Genomic DNA, 21,083 nt, shown 5'->3' with positions numbered 1-21,083 from the left:
CGCTCTTCTTGACCCAGATCCTTACTCAAGAGGAGATTTAATTACTCAGTCTTATGCTTCACAATATTGTAAACTCCTGACTACAAGGGGTATCTATTAATCTCTGTATCACTAACTGATTAGAACACGGACAGAATTTAAATGTTAGCTGAAAGAGTACATGAATTATATAATTATTTCAGTGGCTACGCAGGCATTAATTACCAAATGTGCTATTTTGTCAACCTCACATTAACCTCCCTTTTCTCTACCAACCTTGGATGATTTACATATGAAATATACATTGAACTTGAGAATACAGGCAAACATATGCTTGTAGTTCTGTTGACCTGTTTATGAGAAATTATTTAAAAAGATATACTGTATAAATGCTTGCTCAAAGACTGTATAACATGTCAGAAACTAAAACTTGCCGAGTCTAGCACAATATCTGCTTCACGTATTGTTCTCCTCTCACACACATTAGTTTTACATACAGATTTTCAAAAGATGAATGCTAGAAATTTGCATGCTGATTCTGTTAGAGAAAATGGTCAGATTCTATTCAGAATGAATACAAGCTAAATTGGTAAGATGCTGTGGTACTTTGCCACTTGGCTTCAAGTTAGGACAGCATCAGTGTTGAGGTTGGCTTTCAGTGCTGGGTTACACACATTTTATAAAAGGTTATAAACCTTTTATAAAAAGGTTTAGGAAAACTCCAAGTTTCCTTTCAGCTTCATCTCTAATAATCCAGACTTCTACTAAGGAGAAAAAAATATTTAAATTGCCAAACTGCAAAATATCTGAAAAGAGCAAAGACTATGTTTGAGCATTGGGCACACATTAGGGGAAACCAGTCAAATACTAACTGCTCATCAATTATTAAACCCCAAACTTTGAGACTAAAGTTGTAGGCAGGTAAAAAGAATTTGAGATTAATGAGTCAAATTAGACAATGGATTTTCAGTTGCTTTTTGTTTGTTTGTTTGTTTGTTTTTGTGGTACGCGGGCCTCTCACTGTTGTGGCCTCTCCCGTTGCGGAGCACAGGCTCCGGACCTGCAGGCTCAGCGGCCATGGCTCACTGGCCCAGTTGCTCCGCGGCACGTGGGATCTTCCCGGACCGGGGCACGAACCCGTGTCCCCTGCATCATCAGCAGGTGTACTCTCAACCACTGCGCCACCAGGGAAGCCCTCAATTGCTTTTTAATCTGTCAACCCATTTTTTTTCCCATAAGGGCAGGCAAAAAAAAAAAGCAAGACCAAATAATTTTCCTTTCAGATAAAGTAGCATTCCACAAAATAAAATTTAAGAGAAATTGAATTGACAGTTTTTGTAGTCAGTGACCTGAACATAAAATTTTGTTATTTGATAGTTCCTAAAAATGGCTTTAATAGAATGAATTAGTGTGAAAAAAGAAGTATAGCTTTCTTGCTATTCAGATTAGTATGTGCAGAACCATATATATAGGAAAAATTATGTATAGTTCACTAAGTGTTAAACAACATTTTATGACTGACTAATATCCCATTGTATAAATACACCACATCTTCTTTATCCATTCATCTGTCAATGGATATTTAGGATGCTTCCATGTCTTGGCTATTGTAAATAGTGCTGCAGTGAACATTGGGGTGCATGTATCTTTTCTAATTATGGTTTTCTCCAGATACATGCCCAGGAGTGGGATTGCAGGATTATATGGTAGCTCTGTTTTTAGTTTTTTAAGGAACCTCCGTACTGTTCTCCATAGTGGCTGTACCACTTTACGTTCCTACCAGTAGTATTGGAGGGTTCCTTTTTCTCCACACCCTCTCCAGTGCTTATTATTTGTAGACTTTTTGATGATGGCCATTCTGACTGGTGTGAGGTGATACCTCATAGTAGTTTTGATTTGCATTTCTCTAATAATTAGCAATGTTAAGCATATTTTCATGTGCCTGTTGGCCATCTGTATGTCTTCTTTGAAGAAATGCCTATTAGATCTTCTGCCCATTTTTTGATTGTTTTTTTTTTTTTATATTAAGATGTATGAGCTCTTTGTATATTTTGGAAATTAATCCCTTGTCTGTCACATTTGCAGATATTTTCTCCCATTCTGTAGGTTTGTCTTCTCATTTTGTTTATTGGTTTCCTTTACTGTGCAAAAGCTTTTAAGTTTAATTAGGTCCCATTTGTTTATTATTGTTGTTATTTCCATTACTCTAGGAGACGAATCCAACAAGATATTGCTGCAATTTATGTCAAAGAGTGTCCTGCCTATGTATTCCTCTAGGAGTTTTATAGTGTCTGTCCTTACATTTAGGTCTTTAATCTATTTTGAGTTTATTTTTGTGTGTGGTGCTAGAGAATGTTCTAATTTCATTCTTTTACATGTAGCTGTCCAGTTTTCCCAGCACTGTCTTTTCTCCATTGTATATTCTTGCCTTCTTTGTCATGGATTAATTGACCATAGGTGCGTGGGTTTATTTCTGAGCTTTCTATCCTGTCCATTGATCTATATGTCTGGTTTTTTTTGTGCCAGTACCATACTGTTTTGATTACTGTAGCTTTGCAAGTAGTCTGAAGTCAGGGAGCCTGATTCCTCCAGCTCCATTTTTCTTTCTCAAGATTGCTTTGGCTATTTGGGGTCTTTTGTGTTTCCATACAGATGATATTACTCAGCCACAAGAAAGAACGAAATAATGCCATTTGCAGCAACATTGATGGACCTAGAGATTATCATACAATGTGGAGTAAGCCAGACAGAGAAAGATAAATATCATATGATATCACTTATATGTGGAATCTAAAAAACATGATACAAATGAACTTATATACAAAACAGAAATAGACCCACAGACATAAAAAACAAACTTATTGTTACCAAAGGGGGAGGGGGGAGGGATAAATTAGGAGTTTGGGATTAACATATACACACTACTATATGTAAAATAGATAACCAACAAGGAACTATACTTGATATTTTGTAATAACCTATAAGGGAAAATAATCTGAAAAAATAGATATATATGTATGTGTAACTGAATCACTTTGCTGTACACCTGAAACTAACACAACATTGTAAATCAACTATATTTCAATTTTTAAAAACTATTTTATTTTTAGTCACATAACTGCCCAGATAATCCATAAAATTTATTAATCATCCTCAAAAAAATGAATTTTAAAAAATAAAAACAGAAAATTATGTAATATTTTATGCAACATAGTGGAGGTATGTAGACATGAACTGGACAGGAACTGTGACATTTGAGAGTACGTTAAAAGAATGGGTTTATTTAACATCAAAAAAGAAACATTAGGATTCTATATATATTCCTCAAGGCCCAGTATATCACTTGTTTGCTTTGCTTAATATATACTAATGGGTTTTATCAAGTTAAAATATATTTGAATTTTAACATAATTGGTTCTCAATTCAAGAAAGGATTAGTATCTCTTATAGACACCCTACATGAAATCTTTCTTTTGTAAGCTAACATAGAATGTGAAAAGGTTGCTGTCTCATACCTGTGCTTATTCTGTCATATTTTAGGCTCCCTGAGAATGTATACTCCTGTTTATTTTTTTAAAACATGTTTCTCTCTTTTCCAGATATTTATGAAAGGATAAATGGTATTTTCTTTTAGGCAATTGAGCTGTTGATTGTTAGCTGTAACTTTTAAGTTTTAGATGTAAAGCAAAGAAATAAATTTAAAAATACAAATGGTTGGATTTTGAATTTTGTTTGTATGCTGATTCAAAGGAAGCTTAGCTCTGGAAGATATCAGTACTAAGTTTGATGAACCATCGCAAAGGCTATTTCATCAAACTATTTCAGACATTTGGAAAAGGCTATATTCATTCATTCATTCTTTCATTCATTCACAAACATTTATAGAGAAGCAACCAGGTGCAGGTACTGCTAAAATTCGAGGATAAATGAGAGATACCCTGATCACAAATAAGCTGTACTTAGTAAGGTCATATTTGCAAATATATGTATATATATAAAACGTGAAATAAAAAGTGAACATTATGTTGAAAGCCACAGATACACTGCTGTTGTTGGGATCAGAAGAGGATGAGATGATTTTCAGATGACAAGATGAGATGATTTTGTGAAGGGAGTTGAATTTGTATTAGGTCTTTAAGAATAATTAAGATTTGGTTTTGCAGATATAGGTGGGAGGACTTGCCACATGTAAAAGCACAGCAGAAACAAGTGAAATATTGTGATGGAATCTGTGGGAGATGAAAAGGTATATAACAAATGACCTATGAAGGTAGATGCATGCATATGAGGTGATTTAGCAGTCTGATGGTAAAGAACATGAATTATCCACATATGTCTGAATCTTTTATTTTTATGGATATGTAACCAAAAACTATACAAATGGGAAGATAGGTAAATAAATGTTCGTGTTTGCAGAACCATTTCCTTGGTCTACCATTTTTGTTGGGTCTGAGAAGATGCTTTGATTAAGTGACTTGTCACCTTTTAGTGTGCAAAAGAAAATTATTGTAGGATTAGGTCATGAGTCCTGAATTACAAATGAATCAAATTAAAAATTAGCATTAATAGGACCATTGGGTAGTAGGATGGTTATTAACTTTCAGAGCTGAATGGGCCTGCCCCTGTTCTTTCACCCAGTGTTTTCTTTGTACACAATGTCTTCCAATTCCACTTGGAAGAATATAATCTCTTTTCTATTCACGATCCCTATTCAATCCATCAGTCAAGCTTACTCTGCTTTTATCCTGTTTACATAAAAATGGTCACCTCTTTTTGCCTTCTGCCTCCTGTTTTGCCAATGCCTGTCTTATGAAATCATAGGAGCAAAATACTCACTACCTACAATCAAAATGTCTGAAAACAGAGTGTGCTCAATGTAACAGGTAAACAAAGTGATATTAACTATTATAGTAACTGAAGCACATTGATCAAAGTCATTGGATTTCTGGAAAATATGCACATTTATAAGTAAAAGCCTATTTTACCTGGTCATTCTTCTCAATGAAAGGGCATATATCATAACCAGAGCATCATGGCATAAGGAGGGAAGATCCCCAAACTGGAGACTGTATTCCAATCCTGACCCTCATATTACCTGGCAGCATGATCTTGATTGTGTGATTTCCTTCCCATTAGAGACCTTGATTTCTTCGTCTGTAAAATGGAGAGTCAGACTATATATTTACAAGCTGTGAATTTCGCGAATTCTGTTAATCATAAGAACAGAACTTATGAACTTCCTTTGTTTTATGAAGCCAAACAAATATGCGTGTCATCTCTTTGTATGAATGATAATATATTTGAAACATGATAGAGGTAAATTATATTCAATAACCTAGGACTTTAGAAAAGAAAAGCAAACAGCAAACCAGGGCCTCTGTCTTCATTCCTATTTAGTGGTGAATATGTTTACTTTGAATTATCCTTCTGAGAAGTCATTATCACAGCAAGAAGCATTGCAGCAAAGATGTTTTTTTTAATAAAACACAACTCTAGTGTTTTAGTTCTATCAGAACTGTTTGTCTAGCAGATTACTCTTTAAGCTGTTGAAATGAAAGTGGCTGGTGTGATGGTGCATGCAGGCTTGATTGAGACTAAGCAGAACACATCTGTGACAGGTGGTTTTAGAGCACTGCTAGGGATATAATATCAGGTCTCAATCTACTCACACCTGCTGGGTACCTGCATGATACCAGGATTCTTTTGTTTTGCCTCATTGTTTTAATCTTACATTTTTTATCCAGATTAATAAAAGGATTTGTAGTGTCTGCTATGCCTCACAGCAACATCACAGCAATCCCACATCACAGGTGCTCTGTAGTCATGGTGCATTCCAGCCTATATTTCTCATTCATTGACCATTACAGTAGTTCCTCACTGAGAAATGTTTCAGTCACTGAGCATTGTAATCACTGCCAAGAAGATGTTTAAATGAAAGTGTAGTTTAAACCCAATGAGCAAGTAACACAAGCAAATTCTGGGGTTGTTTCTCCTCAATGACAGTGGGAATAGTTATAGAGCATCCCTACAGTGACACACTACCCCCAAGAAAAGCCCTTTACTGCATATATTCAGAGGCAAAATGTCATCATCCTCTGGAAAGCCCACAATGTTATGTCAGCTTTGATTAGAAATTTAGGTAGTATTGGAGGAGAAATTTTGAGTCCTCTGGTTGTTAGAATTGATCCAAGTCATAGAAAGGCTGAAAAAAATAAAGCAAGTAGAGCCCAAATAAGGGTGAGGTTTTTTAAAATATATATATTCCTTGTACTGAGGCCCAAGGTTATTTTGGTGGTCTAATCACCAGGACATGAAAGATGTGATAGGTAACCAGGTTTATTCTCATTCCCTCCTTAACTCAACTAGTCCATTTTGGGTTGTTTATTTAATGGGGATTTCATTGATCTTCTTTTGGTAACTTTTCACAGGAAGTACCATTCTTTTATATGGGATCAGATGATCTTACAGTATATCCTTGTAGTCATGAGGCTTTTGCTTGTTGTGTGAGCCTGGGTAAGTCAATTCCCATTTCAGACTCTAAGTTTTCTCAGGTTTAAAATAGAACTATTTTAGCAGCTGTACCTTTTAAAATTTAATTTTGTTATTTTTTTTTTTTTTTTTTGCGATTTTTTTTTTTTTTTTTTTGCGATATGTGGGCCTCTCGCTGTCGTGGCCTTTCCCGTTGCCGGACGCGCAAGCTTAGCGGCCACGGCTCACGGCCCCAGCCGCTACGCGGCATGTGGGATCCTCCCAGACCGGGGCACGAACCCGTATCCCCTGCATCGGCAGGCGGACTCTCAACCACTGCGCCACCAGGGAGGCCCTAATTTTGTTATTTTTATACAAATTTTAAAGGTTGCTTTCCATTTATAGTATTACAAAACATTGGCTATGTTCTCTGTGTTGTACAATACATCCTTGAGCCTATCTTACACCTTACAGTTTGTACCTCCCACTCCCCCACCCCTGTATTGCCCCCCATCCCACTGGTAACCATTAGTTTGTTTTCTATATCTGTGAATCTGCTTCTCTTTTGTGTTATTCATCAGTTTGTTATATTTTTTAGATTCTACATATAAGTGATATTATACAGCATTTGTCTTTCTCTGACTTATTTCACTTAGCATAATGCCTTCTAAGTCCATCCATGTTGCTGCAAATGGTAAAATTTCATTTGTGTATATAAACCACATCTTTATCCATTCATCTGTTGATGGACACTTAGGTTGCTCCCGTATCTTGACTATTGTGAACAATGCTTCTATGAACATTGGGGGTGCATGTATCCTTTCAAATTAGTGTTTCGGGGTTTTTTTAGGATAATATACCCAGGAGTGGAATTGCTGGGTCATATGGTAGTTCTATTCTTAGTGTTTTGAGAAGCTGTCATACTGTTTTCCACAGTGGCTGCAGCAATTTACATTCCCACCAACAGTTTACGAGGTTTCCCTTTTCTACACATCCTCACCAACATTTGTTACCTGTGTTCTTTTTGATGATGGCCATCCTGAAAGGTGTGAGGTGATATCTCGTTGTGGTTTTGATTTGCATTTCCCTGATGATTAGCAATGTTGAACATCTTTTCATGTTTCTGTTGGCCATCTGCATTTCCCCTTTGGAAAAATGTCTAGTTAATTCTGCTACCCATTTTTCAATTGAGTTGTTTGTTTTTTTGACATTGAGTTGTATGAGCTGTTTATATATGTTGTATATTAATCCCTTATTGGTCATATCATTTTCAAATATTTTCTCCCATTCAGTAGATTGTCCTTTTATTTTGTTGATGGTTTCCTTTGCTGTGCAAAAGCTTTTAAGTTTAATTAGGTCCCATTTGTTTATTTTTGTTTTTGTTTCCTTTACTGTAGGAGACAGATCCAAAAAAATATTGCTGCAATTTATGTCAAAGAGTGTCCTGCCTATGTTTTCCTCTAGGAGTTTTATAGTATCTGGTCTTACATGTAGCTCTTTAATCCATTTTGCATTTATTTTTGTACATGGTGTTAGAGAATGTACTCCAAAAACTGTAAGATACTGAAGAAAGAAATTGAAGATGGCACAAACAGATGGAAAGATACACCATGTTCTTGAATTGGAAAAATCAGTATTATTAAAATGACCATACTACCCAAGGCAATCTAAGAGTCAGTGCAATCTCTATCAAAATACCAATGGCATTTTTCACAGAACTAGAACAAATAATTTGAAAATTTGTATGGAAACACAAAAGACCTGAAATAGCCAAAATGATCTTGAGAAGGAAGAACACAGCTAGAGGAATCAGGCTCCCTGACTTCAGACTATACCACAAAGCTATGGTAATCAAAACAGTACGGTACTGACACAGAAACAGACACATAGATCAATGAAACAAGATAGAGAGCCCAGAAATAGACCCATGTCCTGTGGTCAATTAATCTATGACAAAGGAGGAAAGAATGTACAATGGAGAAAAGACAGTCTCTTCAATAAGTGGTGCTGGGAATATTGGACAGCTATATATAAAAGAATGACAGCAGCTCCACTCTTTATTAGAGGTCTGAGAGCCACATTTTCCTAGTACATTAATTTCACTTGACCAACAGTTTTCTCTCCCTTAATTTAACTTACTGTTTGAAGCAGTAACACAAGCATAGAGAAGAGGAAGTCTATTTCTTACAGCTCTATTCTCCAACCACCCAAATCCCTTCCCAGGAGGCAAACAGTATTGTCAGCTTCTTGTACATCCTTCAAAAGACTTTCTAAACATAATACAAGCAAATACCTATTTGTGCATTTGTACATATTGAACGCAAACGGTAGAATGTACAAATGTATATGCGTTTGCATTGTGAGTGTTTGTGTATTTAATACAAATGGTAGTATGTACAAACACACACATTTATAGATTGCTTCTTTTATTGAACAATGCATCTTGGAGATCTTTCTAAAGCAATACATAATTAGCTGCTTTATTGTCTTTAGCACCTGTATAACATTACATTGTATGGACATTCTAGAATTTATCTAACCAATCCTCTATTGAAGAACATTTATGTTTTTTTAAGTATTTTGATGTTACAAACGTCTTTACCATGAATATAATCTTGAACATTCTCCGTTTTGCACATGTGCTACTATATCTGCAGGTCATATTCCCAGAAGAGGGTCAACGGGTAGGTATGTGCATTGTAATATGAGAGTGTATTCCCATTTCCTAATAGTATACCTTTGGCTGCATCCCACAAACTTTGATATTTTGTGTTTCATTATTATTCAGTTAGAACTATTTTTAATATCCTTTGTGATTTCTTCTGTGGCCCATGGGTTCTATAAGTGTGTTTAATTCCAAACATTCAAGGATTTTTAAGATGTTTAATTTTATTAATTTCTAATTTAATTTTGTTGTTGTCAGTGATCATACCCTGTAAGGTATCAGTCTTTTGTCTTTTTATAAGGGCCAACATTTGTTTTAGCGAATGTTCTATGTACACTCAAAAAATATTCATTCTGATGTTGTTTGGAATCATGTTCTACAGTATTGATTAGGCCAAGTAGTTTGATAGTGCTCAGATTTTATATATCTTTACTGAGTTTTGCTATATCTTCTAACAGTTGTTGAGAGAGGAGTATTAAAATCTCTATGATTGTGGAATTATTTGTTGTCTCCTTTACATCTGTTGCTTTTCACTTCATAAATTTTGAGATACTATTATTAGGCACATACATAAGTAGGGTTATTATGTCTAGATCCTGATGCCCTGACCCTTGATTATTATGAAATATTCCTTTTACCTCTGATAATACTCCTGGTCTTGAAACACCCTTTGTCTGATATTAATATGGCCATATCTATGCTTACTGTTGACTTGGGTGTATGTACTCCACACTTTTACTCTCAACCTCTATGAGACTTAGGGGTATCAAACTTTTACTTTCAACCCCTATGAGACTCAGGGGTATCACTTCTAGACAAGATATTGTTGAGTTTTGCATTTTTGATCAGGCAGGCAGGCTCTAACTTTTAGTTGGAGTGGTTGCTCTTTTTGCAATAAATGTGGTGATTGCTATAGTTGGGTTTAAACTACCACCTTGCTGTTTGTTTTCTGTTTATCTTATCTGACTTTTATTTTTCCATTTTTCTTCTTATTTCTTTTTGTTTAATTAATGATTTTTATTTAATTTTTATTCCTGTGTTGCCTTCTTAGTTCTTTTGTATTATATTTATAGCTCTTGCTCTAGAGAGTATAGCAGGGATTCTTACTTTATGATAGTCTACTTAGAATTCATATTAAACACCTCACATAAAATAGAAGAACCTTAAAATAATATATTTAAATTAAACACCTTTCTGCAGTGTCATGTATATGTTTTTACATTATGACCCTCTCAGTGCAGTGTTATTATTTTTGCTTTAAAAATTAAAAGAAGAAAAAGTATGTCCTTTTATATTTATCAGCATGTTTATGATTGCCAGTAGTATTTATCCCTTCCTATATAACCTAGTTTTCATCTGGTATAATTTTCCTTCAGTCCAAATAACATCTTTCAGCATTTATTATAATGCAAGTCTGCTAGAAATGATTTCACTCATTTTGTTTATCTGAAAATATTTTTTACTTCTGCTGGGTATAGAATTATGGATTCAATCTCTTTTTTATTTTAACATTTTAATGACATCGCTCCATTGTTTCCTAGCTGCCATTGTTTGCTTGTGTTTCATGTGTCTTTGTTCCTTCTCTATTTCACTTAATTTTTTCTTTATTTTTCAGAAGTTTGGTTATAATGTGCCTGAGCATAGTTTTGGTGTATTTCTCCTGCCTGGAGTTTGCTAAGCTTCTTTGATGTGGATCAGAAGAAATTTTTATTTTTACCATATTTGATAACTTTCAACCATTACTTATTTTTTTCTACTTTATTCTATTTAATTTTCTTCCACATAGGTTAAATAGTTTGATATTGTTGGTGGTTACTGAATCTGTTTTATGTGTTGGCAGGGGGATGGGGGCATTAAATATTTATCTGTCTATTTTAGCCTGGATAATTTCAATTAATCTGTCTTCAGGTTCATTAATGCTTTCATTTGTCTGTTTCTAGTCTGTCAATAAGTACATCCAATATTTTTTCCTTAAATATTTTTCTTTTCACTTCTATGAAAAGTGAAATGCCATTTCTTTCTTTTTATCATTTCCAAATTTTGCTGATATTTCTTATTTGTTTACTCATTATGTCCGTTTTCTTTAAGTCTATAACATATTAATAGGAGCTGTTTTAAAATCCTTGTCTATTAATACTAACACCTGGGTCATCGTGTGGTCCTTACTGCTGACTGCTTAATTGGTTGATTATGGATTGCATTGCCTTGTTTGTATCTGTGTTTTATAATTTTTTATTGTAGGTTAGATATTTGTATAATATGAGTGCTTTTTTATTTTGAATTTTATTTTATTTAGTTTTTTATACATCAGGTTCTTATTAGTTATCCATTTTATACATATTAGTGTATATATGTCAGTGCCAAACTCCCAATTCATATCACCACCACCACCACCCCCCGCCGCTTTCCCCCCTTGGGTGTCCATACATTTATTCTCTACATGTGTGTCTCACTTTCTGCCCTGCAAACCGGTTCATCTGTACCATTTTTCTAGGTTCCACATATATGCGTTAATATACAATATTTGTTTTTCTCTTTCTGACTTACTTCACTCTGTATGACAGTCACTAGATCCATCCATGTCTCTACAAATGACCCAATTTCATTCCTTTTTATGGCTGAGTAGTTTTCCATTGTATATATGTGCCACATTTTCTTTATCCATTCGTCTATCGATGGGCATTTAGGTTGCTTCCACGACCTGCCTATTGTAAATAGTGCTGCAGTGAACATTGGGGTGCATGTGTCTTTTTGAATTATGGTTTTCTCTGGGTATATGCCCAGTAGTGGGATTGCTGGGTCATATGGTAATTCTACTTTTAGTTTTTTAAGGAACCTCCATACTGTTCTCCATAGTGGCTGTATCAATTTACATTCCCACCAACAGTGCAAGAGGGTTCCCTTTTCTTCACACCCTCTCCAGCATTTGTTGTTTGTAGATGTTCTGATGATGCCCATTCTAACTGATGTGAGGTGATAACTCATTGTAGTTTTGATTTGCATTTCTCTAATAATTAGTGATGTTGAGCATCCTTTCATGTGTTTGTTGGCAATCTGTATATCTTTGGAGAAATATCTATTTAGGTCTAGTGCCCAGTTTTTGATTGGGTTGTTTGTTTTTTTGATACTGAGCTGCATGAGCTGCTTGTATATTTTGGAGATTAATCATTTGTCAGTTGCTTCGTTTGCAAATGTTTTCTCCCATTTTGAGGGTTGTCTTTTTGCCTTGTTTATGGTTTCCTTTGCTGTGCAAAAGCTTTTATGTTTCATTAGGTCCCATTTGTTTATTTTTCTTTTCATTTCCATTTCTGTAGGAGGTGGGTCAAAAAGGATCTTCCATGATTTATGTCATAGAGTGTTCTTCTTATGTTTTCCTCTAGGAGTTTTATAGTGTCTGGCCTTACATTTAGGTCTTTAATCCATTTTGAGTTTATTTTTGTGTATGGTGTTAGGGAGTGTTCTAATTTCATTCTTTTACATGTAGCTGTCCCATTTTCCCAGCACCACTTATTGAAGAGGCTGTCGTTTCTCCATTGTATATCCTTGCCGCCCTTATGAAAAATAAGGTGACCATATGTGTGTGGGTTTATCTCTGGGCTTTCTATCCTGTTCCATTGATCTATATTTTTGTTTTTGTGCCAGTACCATACTCTCTTGATTACTGTAGGTTTGTAGTATAGTCTGAAGTCAGGGAGTCTGATTCCTCCAGCTCCATTTTTTCCCCTCAAGACTGCTTTGACTATTCGGGGTCTTTGGTGTCTCCATACAAATTTTAAGACTTTTTGTTCTAGTTCTGTAAAAAATGCCATTGGTAATTTGATAGGGATTGCAAGGAATCTGTAGATTGCTTTGGGTAGTAGAGTCATTTTCACAATGTTGATTCTTCCAACCCAAGAACATGGTATATGTCTCCATCTGTTTCTATCATCTTTAATTTCTTTCATCAGTGTCTTACACTTTTCTGCATACAGGTCTTTTGTTGCCCTAGGTAGGTTTATTCCTCAGTATTTTATTCTTTTTGTTGCAGTGGTGAATGGGAGTGTTTCTCCTTCAGATTTTTCATCATTAGTGTATAGGAATGCAAGAGATTTCTGTGCATTAATTTTGTATACTGAAACTTGACCAAATTCATTGATGAGCTCTGGTAGTTTTCTGGTGGAATCTTTAGGATTTTCTATGTATAGTATCATGTCATCTGCAAACAGTGACAGTTTTACTTCTTCTTTTCCAATTTGTATTTGTTTTATTTCTTTTTCTTCTCTGATTGCCATGGCTAGGACTTCCAAAACTATGTTGAATAATAGTGGTGAGAGTGGACATCCTGATCTTAGAGGAAACGCTTTCAGTTTCTCACCATTGAGAATGATGTTTGTTGTGGGTTTGTCATATATGGCCTTTATTATGTTGAGGTAGGTTCCCTCTATGCCCACTTTCTGGAGAGTTTTTATCATAAATGGGTGTTGAATTTTGTCAAAAGATTTTTCTGCATCTATTGAAATCATCATATGGTTTTTATTCTTCAATTTGTTAATATGGTGTATCACATTGATTGATTTGCATATATTGAAGAATCCTTGCATCCCTGGGATAAATCCCACTTGATCATGGTGTATGATCCTTTTAATGTGTTGTTAGATTCTGTTTGCTAGTATTTTGTTGAGGACTTTTGCATCTATATTCATCAGTGATTTTGGTCTGTAAATTTTTTTTTTAAGTATCTTTGTCTGGTTTTGGTATCAGGGTGATGGTGGCCTCATAGAATGAGTTTGGGTGTGTTCCTTCCTCTGCAAATTTTTGGAAGAGTTTGAGAAGGATGGGTGTTAGCTATTCTCTAAATGTTTCATAGAATTCACCTGTGAAGCCATCTGGTCCTGGACTTCTGTTTGTTGGAAAATTTTTAATCACAGTTTCAATTTCATTACTTTTGATTGGTCTGTTCATATTTTCTGTTTCTTCCTGGTTCAGTCTTGGAAGGTATACCTTTCTAAGAATTTGTCCATTTCTTCCAGGTTGTCCATTTTATTGGCATAGAGTTGCTTGTAGTAGTCTCTTAGGATGCTTTGTATTTCTGTGGTGTCTGTTGTAACTTCCCCTTTTTCTTTCTAATTTTATTGATTTGAGTCCTCTCCCTCTTTTTCTTGATGAGTCTGGCTAATGCTTTATCAATTTTGTTTATCTTCTCAAAGAACCAGCTTTTAGTTTTATTGATCTTTGCTATTGTTTTCTTTGTTTCTATTTCATTGTTTTCTGCTCTGATCTTTATGATTTCTTTCCTTCTGCTAACTTTGGGTTTTGTTTTTTCTTTTTCCTCTCTTTCCTCTATGTGTAGGGTTCGATTGTTTGTTTGAGATTTTTCTTGTTTCTTGAGGTAGGTCTTGTATAGCTATAAACTTCCCTCTTAGAACTGCTTTTGCTGCATCCCATAGGTTTTGGATCATCATGTTTTCATTGCCATTTGTATCTAGGTATTTTTTGATTTCCTCTTTGATTTCTAAAGTGATCTCTTGGTTATTTAGTAACGTATTGTTTAGCTTCCATATTTTTGTGTTTTTTTATGGTGTTTTTCCCTGTAATTGATATCTAATCTCATAGTGTTGTGGTCAGAAAAGATGCTTGATATGATTTCAATTTTCTTAAATTTACTGATGCTTGATTTGTGACCCAAGATGTGATCTATCCTGGAGAATGTTCTGTGTGCACTTGAGAGAAAGTGTAATCTGCTCTTTTTGGATGGAATGTCCTATAAATAACAATTAAGTCTCTCTAGTCTATTGTTTTATTTAAAGCTTGTGTTTCCTTATTAATTTTCTGTTTGGATGATCTGTCCATTGTTGTAAGTGAGGTGTTCAAGTCCCCCAGTATTATTGTCTTACTGTCAGTTTCCTCTTTTATAGCTGTTAGCAGTTGCCTTATGTATTGAGGTGCTCCTATGTTGGGTGCATATATATTTATAATTGTTATATCTTCTTCTTGGATTGATCCCTTGATCACTATGTAGTGTCCTTCCTTGTCTCTTGTAACATTATTTTAGTCTGTTTTATCTGATATGAGTGTTGATACTCCAGCTTTCTTTTGATTTCCATTTGAATGGAATATCTTTTTCCATCCCCTCACTTTCAGTCTGTATGTGTCCTAGGTCTGACGTGGGTCTCTTGTAGACAACATATATATGGGTCTTGTTTTTGTATCCATTCAGCGAGCCTGTGTCTTTTGGTTGGGGCATTTAATCCATTCACGTTTAAGGTAATTATCAATATGTATGTTCCTATTACCATTTTCTTAATTCTTATGGGTTTGTTTTTGTAGGTCCTGTTCTTCACTTCTGTTTCCCACTTAGAGATATTCCTTTAGCATTTGTTGTAGAGCTGTTTTGGTGGTGCTGAATTCTCTTAGCTTTTGCTTGTCTGTAAAGCTTTTGATTTCTCCATCGAATCTGAATGAGATCCTTGCTGGGTAGAGTAATCTTAGTTGTAGGTTCTTCCGTTTCATGACTTTAAATATATCATGCCACTCCCTTCTGGCTTGTAGAGTTTCTGCTGAGAAATCATCTGTTAACCTTATGGGAGTTCACTTGTATGTTATTTTTCATTTTCCCTTGTTGCTTTCAATAATTTTTCTTTGTCTTTATTTTTGGTCAGTTTGATTACTATGTGTCTTGGCATGTTTCTCCTTGGGATTATCCTGCCTTGGGACACTGTGCACTTCCTGGACTTGGGTGGCTATTTCTCTTCCCATGTTAGGGAAGTTTTCAACTATAATCTCTTCAAATATTTCCTCGGGTCCTTTCTGTCTCTTTTCTCCTTCTGGGACCCCTATAATGCAAATGTTGTTGTGTTTAATATTGTCCCAGAGGTCTCTTAAGCTGTCTTCATTTCTTTTCATTCTTTTTTCTTTATTCTGTTCCGTGGCAGTGAATTCCACCATTCTGTCTTCCAGGTCACTTATCCGTTCTTCTGCCTCAGTTATTCTGCTATTGATTCCTTCTAGTGTATTTTTCATTTCAGTTATTGTATTGTTCATCTCTGTTTGTTTGGTCTTTAATTCTTCCTGGTCTTTGTTAAATATTTCTTGCACCTTCTTGATCTTTGCCTCCATTCTTTTTCCGAAGTCCTGGATCATCTTCACTATCATTATTCTGAATTCTTTTTCTGGAAAGTTGCCTATCTCCACTTCATTTAGTTGTTTTTCTGGGGTTTTATCTTGATCCTTCATCTGGTACATAGCCCTCTGCCTTTTCATCTTTTCTGTCTTTCTGTGAATGTGGTTTCTTTTTCCACAGCCTGCAGGATTGTAGTTCTTCTTGCTTCTGCTGTCCACCCTCCGGTGAATGAGGCTATCTAAGAGGCTTGTGCAAGTTTTCTGATGGGAGGGACTGGTGGTGGATAGAGCTGAGTGTTGCTCTGATGGGCAGAGCTCAGTAAAACTTTAATCTGCTTGTCTGCTGTTGTTTGGGGCTGGGCTCCCTCCCACTGGTTGTTTAGCCTGAGGCAACCCAACACTAGAGCCTACCTGGGCTCTTTGGTATGGCTAGTGGTGGACTCTGGGAGGGCTCACACCAAGGAGTACTTCCCAGAACTTCTGCTGCCAGTGTCCTTGTCCCCGCAGTGAGACACAGCCACCCCCCGCCTCTTCAGGAGACCCTCCAACACTAGCAGGTAGGTCTGGTTCAGTCTCCTGTGGGGTCACTGCTCCTTCCCCTGGGTCCCGATGCATACACTACTTTGTGTGTACCCTCCAAGAGTGGAGTCTCTGTTTCCCCCAGTCCTGTCGAAGTCCTGCAATCAAATCCTTCTAGCCTTCAAAGTCTGGTTATCTGGGAATTCCTCCTCCCATTGCTGGACCCCCAGGTTTGGAAGCTTGACGTGGGGCTCAGAATCTTCACTCCAGTGGGTGGACTTCTGTGGTATAAATGCTCTCCAGTTTGTGAGTCACCCACCCAGCAGTTATGGGATTTGATTTCATTGTGGTTGCACCCCTCCTACCGTCTCATTGTGGCTTCTCCTTTGTCTTTGGCTTTGCGGTATCTTTTCTGGTGAGTTCCAGTGTCTTCCTGTCCATGATTGTTCAGCAGTTAGTTGTGATTCTGTTGCTCTCACAAGAGGGAGTGAGAGCATGTCCTTCTACTGTGCCATCTTGAACCAATCTCGAGTGTGTGTTTTCTTTCTTGACATTTAAATTAAAAAGTAATAGATCCTCTTGATCCTGTGTGTGTGTGTGTGTGTGTGTGTGTGTGTGTGTGTGTGTGTGTGTTTAGGTCTTGACTATTTTGCTTCTGTCTTTAGTCTGAGATCGGGGGGGAGACCTTGTTTAGAGATTTACAGTGTGGTCCTAAAATGGCCTTTTGAGGTCTCCAACGAATGTCCAATGTGTTATTGAGGTCTCTCCTTTCTGGCTTGTCTAGAAGTTCATCATATCCCGGCCCTGCCCAGCCATGGTATGTCCATTCCGTTATCAATCTTTCAGTAGTTGTTCTATGCTAGGCTTGAGGAATCTCATTCTCAGCATATGCAGTCTATCCATAAGCCCAAGACCCTCAGGAAATTCCCATACAGACTCCTGCCCCCAATTCCACGAGCTTCCTTTTCTCTGGCACCTTGCTCCACAAATCCAAGTTCCCTTAGTAGTCCCAACCTCCAGTTTCTGACACCACAGCTCCAGAAAACCCAGAGTGCTATACCTCAGCTTCACCTTTCCATTTCAGGGTTGAACAGTGCCCATTGAAGAAAGCCAGGGTTGTAAATCAACTATACCTCAATAAAAGAAATTTTAAAAAGAAGAAAAAAAAAAAAGAAAGTCAAGGTTAATATGGTGCTTACCCCATACATTTTCCTTCTCTCAAAGATCAAAACCCTACAATTCCAGTTGACAAGTGCTTGGAAACTACTGTCTCATATAGTTTGTCCAGTTTTATAATTATTTATAATAGGAAGTTATGTTTGATACTGATTATTCTGACTTCATGGAAATTGACAGATGAAATTTTTAAAATTGGGAAATTTCATGTTTTAAGAATGTATTTCTATCATTAGTTGATCATTTCTGGGGCCGTTAGAGTATTCAGAATGATTTTCCAAAAGGTATAATAATGTTTAAATTGAAATAAGGGAATTTGAAAACATTCCCACTTTCATCCTTATCCCCAGAAAAGAAGACAGAGGCTGAGGCACACATCCTCTCACATAAAGTGTTAGGGGTATTCAACGTACTTGCCTTGATTTTCAAACTCAGTCATAGGGGGACATTTGGTTACATACTGTGTACATGCTCACTTCATAAGAATTAATGTTGTTTTTAATTGGAGAATTGCACTGTTCCCCCAATATCTGCTCTCTGTCCCTAGAACATTCAGACTTCTGGAAATAATTTTTGTGATAACAGTGAATTGCAATATGATATATGCCCTCATCCACTGGTCGTCTTCTAATTCCAACTCCTCACCTTACTTCTATACTTGCAGGCTTCTGGCTAAAGGATAAGTCAAATGGCTTTGTGGTATTATGCCTCATTAGAAGGTAATATCATCACATCACTTATTTTAAACTGATGTCAAAATCGTCTTCTACTAGAAAAAGAGAAATGGTCAGATGTATCTGTGTGCTCTGTAAATAGATAACCAAATTGAAAATTGAGCCTTAAGCAAAATAGCCTTGATTAGCCTGTTACAGGGAAGAGAAACTCAGGACACATGATTTGGAGTCCATAAGGAAAGTGACTTTTCTCAACCTACTGCTCAGGCGAACCCATTTTCATTTGTGATATCAGATATCACCTGAAAATTGTAACGAGAACGTAAGGAAAGTAAGTAATATGCCAGATACTGTGTTTAGCATACCTACATTGTCTTGTTTAATAATCAAAACCTTATAGTGAAGGTATGATTAGTGCTAACTTACAGGTGAAGAAACTGAGCTTTAGGGAAATTAAGTAACTTGTCCAAGTTTATAAATTAGGGAGATGAACATGTTTGTCTAAAATTATGTTTCCAATACACTACAGTTTTCATGATTTTATGATGATATAAGTTTATTTACCTGGTTGCCTTGTAAGATTTTGCAAAGAAAGCATTAACAAAGAACCTTTAGTTTTAGAGAAATTAGCTCAGGAGTTTTCCAGTAAAAAATATCTCAAAAGTATGTAAAGATTCCCATATCTACAGTTTAAGTTATAAAATTAGACATTCTAGTCAAAGCAACCAAGTTTAAAAAAATGCTTCATTTGAGATAATGTATTTCAGCATTTTCTTTGCCTCTTGTCAGGATGGGAAACAATGATTTAATATCATTATGTCTGACAACACAGTTAACAAAGCAACTGCTAATATTCCAAAGATTTTCAAGTTCTGTGCATCTAAAAGTCACTAATGAGGTTAGTGAACCAGAAGCTTCACAGCCAAATATCCAAAGGTTAAGACCAAAGGAACTGTGTGTCTCTGGAGTTGCTGGATGTAAATTGTGTTGCAAGAACCATCAAGTATTTAATTCCGTCCTTATACGCAACCCAATAAACAAGGTTTACGGCAAACAGGGAAGATGCATTTGTACATTAAAAAGAGTTTAGGGCCTCCCTGGTGGCGCAGTGGTTGGGAGTCCGCCTGCCGATGCAGGGGATGCGGGTTCGTGCCCCGGTCCGGGAGGATCCCACGTGCCACGGAGCGGCTGGGCCCGTGAGCCATGGGCGCTGAGCTTGCGCATCCGGCAACGGGGGAGGCCACGACAGTGAGAGGCCCACATATCGCAAAAAAAAAAAAAAAAAAGAGTTTAGATTTTGGTTTCCAACTGGAAAGGAAAAAATCAAAACAAGAGGGTTCTTTGTACTAACATATGTTTGAAAAATCAGTAATTTTTACATTTTGTAGGGAGAATCATTAGTTATGATTGCTTATATAATAGCAAAGTTTCTTTTCTCTGATTACCTTTTCTTTTACATTTTACATTTTGTTTTCTTAATAATAATATATCACTACTATTTCTCTTTGGTAGTTAAACACTGTTTTTGAAATAATGATATTTTATCATGACTGCTTAATTTCAAAAATTATTTAACCGTTTAATATGAATGATAAAGCTATAGAAGGTTTAAGTCGAAGTGATGTTTTAGATTTCCTGGTTCAACAAACAACTCTATTTACATTTAGGAGAACAAGGAGCCTAAGAAGGAAACTGATAATCCCAATTTGAACACAAATTAGAGATATACAAGAATAAAAATCCAGGTCTCATGGTGTCTTTTCACCAAATTATTTTGTTGGAGTAGACATTTTTTTAATTCCAAGAACTGTTGAGAATTCAAGGGGAATATAACAATTATAGTAGTTACCTTCATAAAGCTTAGACAGGTAGTGTTAGATTATGAAAAATGAGAAAACAAGGTAAAGAATTAGGAAGTGACTGGAGGAGGTGCTAAATTATGTAAGGTAATCAGGGGAGGTCTCTGAGATAGTCACGCTTGAGCAGTGACTTGAAAGAAATGAGGGATCAAGCCATGTTAATATGCTATTGAAGAGGTTTCCAGGAACAAAGAATATCAATTGTGTAGGACTTCAGATGGTTTATGCTTGTTATTTTTGGGAAACAGCAAGGAGACCAGTGGCTGCAGTGTGATGAGTATTCATTCATTCACTGCACATTCATCCCATGGATTATTATAGCCAGAGCAGTGAGAGGGGAAATGGGGATCCACAAAGAACGGAATGAAGATGAATCATAATTATGGTACCATTTAATTTTATTAATCATACAGGATTATAAAAGTTGTGGATTCCTACTTGAGTTAGAAAGCATACATTTTACACGTAAAGCTAGAAGGAGCAAAAGTGGTTGTGATTGAATCACATAACATTCTTTACTTCTCAAAAATTGTATTCCAAGCAATTGTCACTCTAAAATGTAGAAACTTTTCAAGTTATGATGTCAAAGTCTTCTATGGAAAAGAATTAATCTCAACTAATTTTATAGGTCTTCAAAGAGCTTGC

The 21,083-nt window shown here is 36.1% G+C and overlaps 1 protein-coding gene across 1 annotated transcript in view; it reads left to right on the top strand.

Moving 5' to 3' along the window:
• FGF12 (fibroblast growth factor 12) overlaps positions 1–21,083 on the top strand; it is a 258,440-nt gene that overhangs the window by 212,287 nt on the left and 25,070 nt on the right. The gene's annotated exons all lie outside the window — the stretch shown is intronic.

Source organism: Lipotes vexillifer, unplaced genomic scaffold, assembly GCF_000442215.2.
Source record: "Lipotes vexillifer unplaced genomic scaffold, Lipotes_vexillifer_v1.1 scaffold228, whole genome shotgun sequence".
Lineage (NCBI taxonomy): Eukaryota > Metazoa > Chordata > Mammalia > Artiodactyla > Lipotidae > Lipotes > Lipotes vexillifer.
The sequence above is the reverse complement of the archived record's forward strand: the minus strand, read 5'-3'. Positions and strand labels throughout refer to the sequence as shown.